Source organism: Symphalangus syndactylus, chromosome 12 (genome assembly GCF_028878055.3).
Source record: "Symphalangus syndactylus isolate Jambi chromosome 12, NHGRI_mSymSyn1-v2.1_pri, whole genome shotgun sequence".
In the NCBI taxonomy this organism is placed as follows: Eukaryota; Metazoa; Chordata; class Mammalia; order Primates; family Hylobatidae; genus Symphalangus; species Symphalangus syndactylus.
The window spans coordinates 95,925,030-95,935,111 of NC_072441.2; the positions used below are offsets into that span (position 1 = coordinate 95,925,030).

At 39.4% G+C, this 10,082-nt stretch overlaps 1 protein-coding gene across 7 annotated transcripts in view; it reads right to left on the bottom strand.

The window, feature by feature from the left end:
* The window catches only part of ADCY10 (adenylate cyclase 10), a 104,455-nt gene extending 96,711 nt beyond the window's left edge, over positions 1 to 7,744 (bottom strand). For 2 of the 7 annotated variants that reach the window (XM_063625077.1, XM_063625074.1), the window contains exons 1-2: positions 7,481 to 7,740; positions 2,878 to 3,041 (exon numbers count right to left, since the gene is read on the bottom strand). The gene's annotated coding sequence lies outside the window, so the exon portion shown is untranslated. Of the gene's footprint in view, positions 1 to 2,877; positions 3,042 to 7,446 lie in introns of all 7 variants that reach the window. The other 5 variants (XM_063625075.1, XM_063625079.1, XM_063625076.1 and 2 more) reach the window with 5 other exon arrangements.
* Positions 7,745 to 10,082: the final 2,338 nt, after the last annotated feature.

Here is a 10,082-nt window from a genome sequence, read left to right on the forward strand (position 1 = left end):
AAGAAAATTGAATGTCCAGAATGAAAGACTTATAAAAAATGCTAAAGTTAAGAAAACCTAGAGGGATTTTTAAAGGCTTTGTTGAAAACAAGGTAATTAATAAAAGAGGAATAAGGACGAAGCTTAAGTATGATGTACCATACAACTTTTCTTCTGTTTCTACCTTCTCCACCATGGAGGATTGAAAAGTATAACAAGCATTGCTAAGAAAGAATTGAAATCCAAGATAAGTAGTGTTAAAGCACACAGTCATTTTAAATAAATTCTAGCTAGTCCCAGACAACATATATCTTCAGATACTGAAAGAACAGACAGGTGTAATGTCAATAATCTCAAAAAACCATGGAGAACAAGAGATGGGCTGGAATACCATAGATGGGCACATTCTCTTTTGAATTTCAAAAGATGAGGCTACTCATGGATCCCAGAAAGCATAGACCAGTAAACATAATGTATTTGTTGAGATAATACAGGTTATGTTTCATTAACAAATAACTTTGAAATCTCAATGTCTTGAAGTAACAAAGGCTTATTTCTTGTTCATTTCTTGCTCATCCTACATGTCTCTTGTGGGTTGTATGGGGTTCTCCTCTGTTTTTGCCTTCACTTTGGGACCCAAACTGGAATATTCTGGTTGTCAAGGTAGTGGGAAAGAGGAGGTAGTGGAGTATACTCATTCTACTCCCAGAAATGACTTATTTCACTTTTACTCGTGGCATTGACCAAAGCAAATTATATGACCATGCCTAGTTTCAAGTAGGCAGGGAAGTGTATTCCTACCATGTGCACAATAGGAAAGAGAGTTGGAATATTTAGGAGCAGCCTCAATGGTTATTTAGATTAGCAAGACGTGATTAAAAGGAGTCAAATGGATTCAGAGCCAAGAGCAAGCCAACATTATTTCCTTTTTTTGGAAGAGTTATTAAACTGTTAAATCAAGAGACTGCTATAGACAATGTATATATTGACTTTAAGGCATTTGGCCAAATTTCTCATATGCTTGTGAGTAAAATATACAAAATTACAGGAATAAAGAAAATATAATTGGCTGGTTAACAATCACACCTAATGGAAATTGTTTAGTATTCTGGTGTCAACTCAGAGGTAAGCCTCCATGGGCATGATAGAGGACTTTGATAACGATATAATTGGAAGTACGGCCATTATGGAAAACAATATGGAGGTTCCTAAAAAATTAAAAATAGAACTACCATATGATCTAACAATCCCATATCTGGGTATATACCCAAAGGAATTGAAATCAGTATGCCTACACTCCCGTGTTTATTTCAGCACTATTCACAATAGCCAATATATGCAACCAACCCAAGTGTTCATCAGCATATGAATGGATAAAGAAAACATTGGATAATAGATAATATATACAATGGAGTACTATTCAGCCCTAAAACAGAAGGAAATCCTTTCTTGTATGATAGCATGGATGAACCTGGAGGGCCTTATGTTAAGTGAAATAAGCCAGGCACAGAGAGACAAAAATATTGAATGATCTCACTTATATATGGAATCTAAAAAAGTCAAAATCATAGAAGCAGAGTAGAATGGTGGTGCCAGGGGCTGGGGTTGGGTGGGGGGAATGAGATGTTGGTGGCTGAAGGATACAAAGTTTCAATTAGACACAGTGAAAAAGTTCTGGAGATCTAACCTAGAGCATGGTGACTACAGTTAATGAAGTATTATATACTTCAAAATGGCTAAGAGAGAGTAGATCTTAAATGTTCTCACCACACAAAAATGTTAAGTATGTGAGATGATATGTTAATTACCTTGATTTAATTACTGCATGATGTATACATATATTAAAACGTCACATTGTACACCATAAATATGTATAATTTTTGTCATTTTTGCCTTAATAAAGCTGAGGGAAAATAAAACTTGAAAATGCACTGATGACAGAGCTAGGATTGTAATATATCTTAATCAACCACAATAATGAAATTTCAAAAGAATAAGTGAGAAGTGCTGTATTTAGAGTTTTTAACAAAATCAAATGCATAAGCACAAGGTGTTAAAAAACTAGATTTACTGCAAATTAATGCTATCTTTTAAAAAATTTTTATTGAAGCATAACATACACGTAGGAAAATGTACAAATCATAAGTGTATAGCTGGAATTACTCTAAGGTGAGCAAATCCATGTAATACCCATTCATAGCAAGAAGTAAAACATTACCAGTAGTCCAGAAGTTTTTCTCATGCCCCCTTCAAGTCACTACCCTTCTCTTCTCCCTGAAGGTAAGCTTTCTTATTTCTAACAACATAGATCACCTTTGCCAGTTTTCAAACTTTATATAAATGAAATCATACTACATCTTTTGTGTTTGTGATATTCATCCATGTTGTTGTATATCAGTAATTGTTCACTTTCAGTGCTATATAGTATTCCATCACCTGATTATACCACAAAACATTTATCCACTATACTATTGACCTGTGGGTTGTTCTCAGTTTTAGACTATTATGAATAATGGTGCTAAGAACATTCTTATTCATGTGTTTTGGTGAACAGATGTATGCGTTTCTCTTGGGTATATACACAGGGATGGAATTGCTGGGTCATAGGATATATACATGTTAAACTTTAGTACAGGCTTGTCCAAGCCATGGCCTGTGGGCCACACATGGTCCAGGATGGCTTTGAATGCAGCCCAACACAAATTTGTAAACTTTCTTAAAACATTATGAGATTTTTTTGTGATTTTTTTTTCTTAGCTCATCAGCTATCATTATTGTTAGTATTATTTTATGTGTGGCCCAAGATGATTCTTCCTCTTCCAATGTGCCAAAAGATTGGATACCCCTGCTTGAGTAGATCTTACTAAACAGCTTTCCAAAGTGAGGGTACCAACTTACACTCCCTCAGGCGAGGTGTGACAGTTCAGTTGCTACATATCTCAGCCAACACTTATTTTGTCAGTCTTTTCAAATTTTAGTCATCTTGCTAGGTAAGTGGTGGTGAGAAGACAGGCCATTTCTCTTACTGTCTCCTGTCTCTGAAGAGAAGGAGGAAGTAAAAGCTGAAAAACACAGGAATGAAGTCAGTGGCAAGACCAGCCAGCGCCACTGATGACCAGGTCTGAGGTTAAAAGATTAACCCCCCATTCTAACCACATGTGCTATCTACAGATGTCAATCTATTACGACCCTTTCACGTGGAACCCCTTAGAGCTGTAAGCCCTTAAAAGGACCAGGAACTGTTTCTTTGGGGACCTCAGTTCTTGAGATGCAAATCTGCCAACGCTCCCGGCAGAATAAAGCCTCTTCCTTCTTTAACCCGGTGTCTGAGGGGTTTTGTCTGTGGCTTGTCCTGCTACAATGGTATCTGTGGTTTTGTGTTTCCTTGTTGGTACTAAGGAGATTAAGCACCTTTTCATATGTTAATTAGCTATTTGGAGGCAATGCAATTCTAAGATACATAAAAGTGTTCAAGTCTAATCCAGAGGATTGAAGTTCATTGACCTCTTTAAAGTTCATTGACTCTGGAATGTGAGGAATGATGGGAGAGATTGGAAATAAGTCAGAAAATTATGACATTTTGGTTAAAATGGTAGTTGTCTTCAAATATTTGGGCTGAACTGTGAAAGTTGTGGGGTAAGTGGTGGACGTGGGGTAAGTGGGGGACATGGGTGTGTATGCAAAGTGTAATGTGGGACCTTGCAATCAAAGAACAACTTCCCTACCTTCCTTGAGGTAGAAATTTGGTTTGGGTTAGCAAGATTAAAGTTCATGGGAAGTATGTAGTGGGAAAGGCAAGTTGGTGTGTTTTTCTTCAGTGGAGGGAGCTAGTTATCAAAGAATAAGTGACCGTAAACAGTATGTTCTGTAGGCATGGGTGCTCTGAAGTGGCTTCCACGATGTGCTGAGTAGCCAGAGAACTAAGATAGGACTAAGCAGAACTGAGCAGGGCGTAGCTCTATTCTTCCCTCTCCTGCCCCCAGTTCACTAGCTCAACTTTGATTTCTTTAGCTACCAAACTTGTAAGATTGAAAGACTGAGCTAATAAAAATAGAGGATGCTCAGTTAAATTTGAATTTTAAACAAACAACAATTTTTTAGTATAAATATATTCCAAACATTGCATTCTTTCTAGCAGCCCTACTGTCAGCCGCTTCAATTTTGGCAATATCACACTCTCCTCACATGCGTAGTATAGACTGTTTTGCTAAAGTTGTTAACACTGGATGAAAAGTGGGTTAGGTTTATTCTTTGTTGCTCAGGATCAACTAGGATCAATGACTGGCAATCACTGAAGGACAGATACAAACAATGTAAGAATGAATGTTCAAACTGGGCAGTTTTAGGAAGTGTTGGATAGCTATCTACCTGTGAGGGTAGGGGTATAAAAAGTAAAGTAGAGGTTCCTCTTCAAAGACTTTCCTCCCCGTCTAATTAGGAATAAATAGTAACTTCTCTTAAAAGCAAAATTTATTCAAAGACCTGTGCTAACATTCTTAAATATCTGCTAGCCATAATAAAGAAATCAACGTACTTTATATTCTTGGCTCACACAATGTAGCCTAAATATTTGCCCTGGCATGCTTGTACTGGCCCAAGCAAGCATTAGGTCATAGCGTGTTCCTCTTCCTTATTTAAAAGTGTTTTTACCTTTCTCAGCATTCCACAAGTTACTTCCTCCTTTTGTTCTCCTCTACCTTTGCCTCTTTGAAAAGGTTCTAAGTTGCTAGCCAATCGGGACAAATACAGAATGTGAGGTCCCGTTCCAGCCAATGGGCAGTAGGGTGAACACATCAGCTTATAAATGACCCTGTCTCCTTTGTTCAGTGTACTCTTGTGGCAAAACTGCTGGCGAGTATACCCTTTCTGCAGGAAGTAAAAATGGCCTTACTAAATAATTAAATTTATGTTTAAGTGCTATTTCTTTATGGCACTGGAGAACAAGCATTTCAAACAGAAATGATTTTAGTCAGTGTAGAGATGAATTAGATGATTGCTAAGATTCTATTGTTTTAATTAAGAGGATGTGAATGAACTTGGACAGATTTTTCTGTTTATGATGACCAAACAAGGAAAGTATGTGCATTTTGAGATTAAGATAGCATATGTAGATGTGAAACTAAAAGAAGAAAATGATAGGTTTAAAAGGCAGGGAGATCTAAAATGAATATCTGGGAGTTTCTAATGAACATCCATAAAAGACAATAGAAATTTTCTATTTTTGAAGATATAGTTTTCTGCTTTAAGTTCTGCAACATCACAAAATGATTAGTGATAGCGATATTTACCTTTCTGCAGGCACATACCACATTGTAATTCTAATTTATTATGACCTCTTTATGTGAAGCATTCTATTGTAGGAGTTATTAAGAAACTATTTTAGGCAGATAGAGAGCAAAAGGGGTCATTGGGAAATTTTCGTTTTTTAAAGCATCTCCAGAAAATTTCTTGTATAGCCTTAGCTCTTACAGCCAGGCCAGCAACCTTTGATATGCAAATGAAGGTCATTAGAAACAGGGCCCACCCAACATGGCGATTCCCGAGGCCTTCTTGCCCTTGCCCCACATGTTCCTGGCAACATGGCCGCCCCCACATACTCCCACATGTGTAGAACATCATGGCACCCTGTATTTGCATATTAAAAGGCTAGGGTGAGAGGGCCAGCTTTTTTGAGGGCTTCGTGAATGACATGCATGGTCAAACCAATCCCCTGAACCCTATGCAAATCAGACACTACCTCCTCCAGCCTCTGTAATATATACCTGGCTGACGTCCACCCCCCTGGGGGTTCCCTTTCTCGGCTTTGGAGCCCCCCTCCCTCTGTCACTGTATGGGGGAGCTTCTTCCCTCTTTCCTCTTCCTTCTTGCCTATTAAAGTCTCCGCTCCTTAAAAATCACTCCACATGTGTCCGTGTCGTTTTATCTAAACCGGGATGAGGACTAAGAACCTTGGTGTTCCTCCACTCATCGGAGCCATATCAATTCTACATAGGTTGCCTCATTTAATCATCCAAAGAGCACTATGAAGTAGACCTTATTTCTATAGATATGAAAACTGAAGCACATTAACTTGCCCTAGGTTATACAGCTGGAATATCCAGGTCTGTGGGACTTGAAAGACCCTGTTGTTTCTACTATATCATGCTATATCCCATTTGTATATGCTTTATAGCACTTTGGGGATGTATATGACCTAGAGAAAAGATGTATTTAATTTAAGAGCACTTTCAATGCATGTTGATGGTACCCTTATCAACTGTTCAGCCAATTCTATCACATCAATAATAGAGCATGAACAGCGTGGGTACTGACAAAGCATGGAAGCACCTTGGAATGAGAAATGAGGATACCTGAGTCAAAAGGCAAGCAGGCGGCCAGGCGCGGTGGCTCACGCCTGTAGTCCCAGCACTTTGGGAGGCCGAGGTGGGCGGATCACAAGGTCAGGAGATCGAGACCATCCTGGCTAACGTGGTGAAACCCCATCTCTACTAAAAATACAAAAAATTAGCCGGGCCTGGTGGCGGGTGCCTGTAGTCCCAGCTACTCAGGAGGCTGAGGCAGGAGAATGGTGTGAACCCGGGAGGCGGAGCTGGCAGTGAGCCGAGATGGTGCCACTGCACTCCAGCCTGGGTGACAGAGCAAGACTCCGTCTCAAAAAAAAAAAAAAAAAAAAAAAAAAGGCAAGCAGGCGAATGAGGCCCGAAAGATAAACCAAGAAGGATTCCTGAATGAAGAGTGTGAGTAAAGAAAACTCAGTAGTACCCAAAAATGAAAAATTAGGGTTTGATTATATTCATCAGTTTCCCTAAATCTCTCCTCTAGAATTTCCTAATAGATTTTATATTCAACTTTTCGCCTATATGTAAAGTCAGGTTTCACAAGAGTCCAAAGAGGGAGATACTCTGAACTTAAAGGCACAGTGTTATCTGTCATGAAAGCTTGCTTGCCTACTCTAGCCATGGTAATTTTTCTTCTGAGCTATTATGGCTCTTAATGTCTACACTTAAGTGGCTTATTTCCCATACAAATATCCTTGATTATCTTTTGAATTGCTTCTAGTTTGTCTTCATCTGAATTGTAAGCTCCCCGTTTGGAACCATCTTCTACATATCTTTGTTTACTCCACAGCACCTTCCCAGAACCCCCTTCAAGAGGTAGGCACTTAGTAGTTGTTGACTGATAAAAAGGAGGGTATCACATGAGAAACTGCAGAAAAGAGGCAAATAAAGAAAGTAAGCTAGAAAGACAGAGCATCCAGGTTAAATAAGATGAGGCAATATTTAAGCCTTCAAGCTTCTAAGCTCATGTAAGGGACTGACACAGAGGTATACACCAGCTTGAACCCTGACTTCTAGCCCCAGGCTTTCCCACTCCTTTGCACTCCAATAGCTGTCTTCTTTCCTGACTGTCGCCCTCATCTTCAGCTCTGCAACCAATCTTTCTGCTGAGACTCTTACTTCCACATACCTCCACTTCATCCAGGGCTGAGGAAAAGCCATACCTCAATTAGGGACTAGGTCTTTTAAGAATGCAGAAGACAGAAGAGGAGGCCAGGTGACATTATTCTGAAGACAGCTGAAGTGCCATGTCTGTCTATAGCTGACCCATAAAATGACAGTTTTGTCTAAGAGCCGTTTTCCAGGCCACACCCTCATCAGTAGCTCATTGTTCCACGGGCACTGACCATGTTTCTGATTGGGTGGCACTGCCGTCCCCTCCCCCACCAACCTGAGTGGCCTACTACTGTACAAGGACTGGCTGTTTCAGGTTCTCTTATCCGCACGTTTGAGGCAAGGGTCAGGGGAGACTGACATGACCCCAGAGTGTTTTACACAACTCTTCCCTTGGCCATGTGGAGGAGGGTTGAAATTAGGCAATAGTTGGTAGGTGATCATCAGAAGTATCTCCAGAGCAAGCAAACACCTAATTTTAGTCAATAGTGGTTACAGCTTGTACCAGGACAATTTACCAGTTATAATAAATTCAGTACTTACCTTCAGATATATTTGTGAGGTAAATTTTTGTTTGAAGAATTATATACCTGCCCTGACTGGTCAAGTGCACGCTTTTAATCAAATTTATCCCAAAGATAACTTGAAATCCAATGGGCACTGGATTTGAGTTTTCTTTATCTGATGTGACACTGGAAAAATGTATTTTAAGAGGCCGGCGTGTTTTCTAACAGCTTAAATCATGTGTTGATTTTCTAAATGTTCTTATGTGTATCATCACAACCACAATTATTTAGGGGCACAGCTTTTAAAATGGGAATTTAAAAAGTCTTATTTAAAAAGCTGTACATGTTCTCATATAAAGCCCCGCTCTATAATTAAGTTTACTGTGTACATCAAAATGTTGTAAAACACAGTTGTCTTAGGGAGGAAAACAAGAGGGTCATTTAATTATGTTTGTTGAGTGAATTTTCTGGTGTGAGTTGTGGAAACCAGTCTTAGAATCATACCTCATTTAATTAAATAATCCACTTAGGGAGAGCTATTCTTAATAAATGCCAGTGTTTTCTATTTCTGCTTCATTATATAAACAGGCTCCAGTAGAGACCTTTGTTTTACAGAAAGGAACCTTAGCTTTGAGGTCCATCCTCATTAACATTCAACCTTTCACTATCATTTTATAAGTTAAAAAAGAAAATATTTACTCTGAGGAAACAGCAGCACTGACGTATCTTGGATCAAAGTTTCCTTAAAAGAAATTCCATACCACAAAAAAAGACTAAAGAATTTATTTCTCATTGAGCATTCTCCACCCCACCTCCTACTTCTCTACTGCAAGCAGCTTCTTTTCTGCTATAAAGTTATTAGTTTAGAAACCGTGCAAATAGGTTAACACAGTGTATCCTTTTTGTAGTTAAAATTAAAACTTCCTTTAAAGTACTTAAAGAAAAGTACTTTCTGGGTCTACCTTCAATTAATAAGATTACCGTTTGCTGAACTTTCTTCTTGTTGCCCAGGCTGGAGTGCAATGGCGCGATCTCAGCTCACTGCAACCTCTGCCTCCCTGGTTCAAGTGATTCTCCTGTCTCAGCCTCCCAAGCAGCTCGGATTACAGGCATGCGCCACCATACCCAGATAATTTTTTTGTATTTAGTAGAGACGTGGTTTCACCATGTTAGTCAGTCTTGTCGCGAACTCCTGACCTCAGGTGATCCACCTGCCTCGGCCTCCCAAAGTGCTGGGATTACAGGCAAGCGCCACCACGCCCGGCCCATTTCCTGAACTTTCTATATCTTCAATATTTACTGTGGACCAGGCACTGTGTTAAAACCTTATCTCAATCTTTAGAACAATCCTATGAAGTCAGTACTATGATTATCCTCATTTTGCTCTTGAAAATATTAAAGGTCAGAGACAGAGGTTAACAAAGTCTCACAGTTAATGTGTGGCAGAGTTGAGTTGAAACCCAGGGCTGTCAGACTTGGCATTGAGAAAGAAAACTTACGTAGTGAAGCTATCAATAAAGACCTGTCAGAAAGTTGTGATAAAGAATTCAACTCAACTAATCAAGTGATTTGCACCACTGTGGAAATTATTTTTATGGAGTTCAGTAACTGCATTGATAGTAAGGACTTCTAATATATCCTTACTAAGTCTTTGAGAATAGTTGTGAAACTGATAACTAGGCTATGTGTTCCAAGTGGCAATGAGAGTTTTTGATAGGATACATATTGTTACTTTTTGAGATGGAGTTTTGCTCGTCGCCCAGGCTGGAGTGCAAAGGCGTGATCTCAGCTCACTGCAACCTCCGTCTCCTGGGTTGAAGTGATTTTCCTGCCTCAGCCTCTGGAGTAGCTGGGATTACAGGAGTGTGCCACCACGCCCAGCTAATTTTTGTATTATTAGTAGAGACAGGGTTTTACCCTGTTGGCCAGGCTGGTCTTGAACTCCTGACCTCAGGTGATTCACCTGCCTTGGCCTCCCAAAGTGCTCGGATTACAGGTGTGAGCCACCGCACCTGGCCACCATTTAATTTTTAAGATTAAGAAAATAGGATAGATTAAGAGTTTTGGGGCAGAAAAGAAGCATGTGATGGTTGTTTGTCAATGAAACTTCTGAGAAACAAGAAAGGAGGACTGCCTATGATTGTAT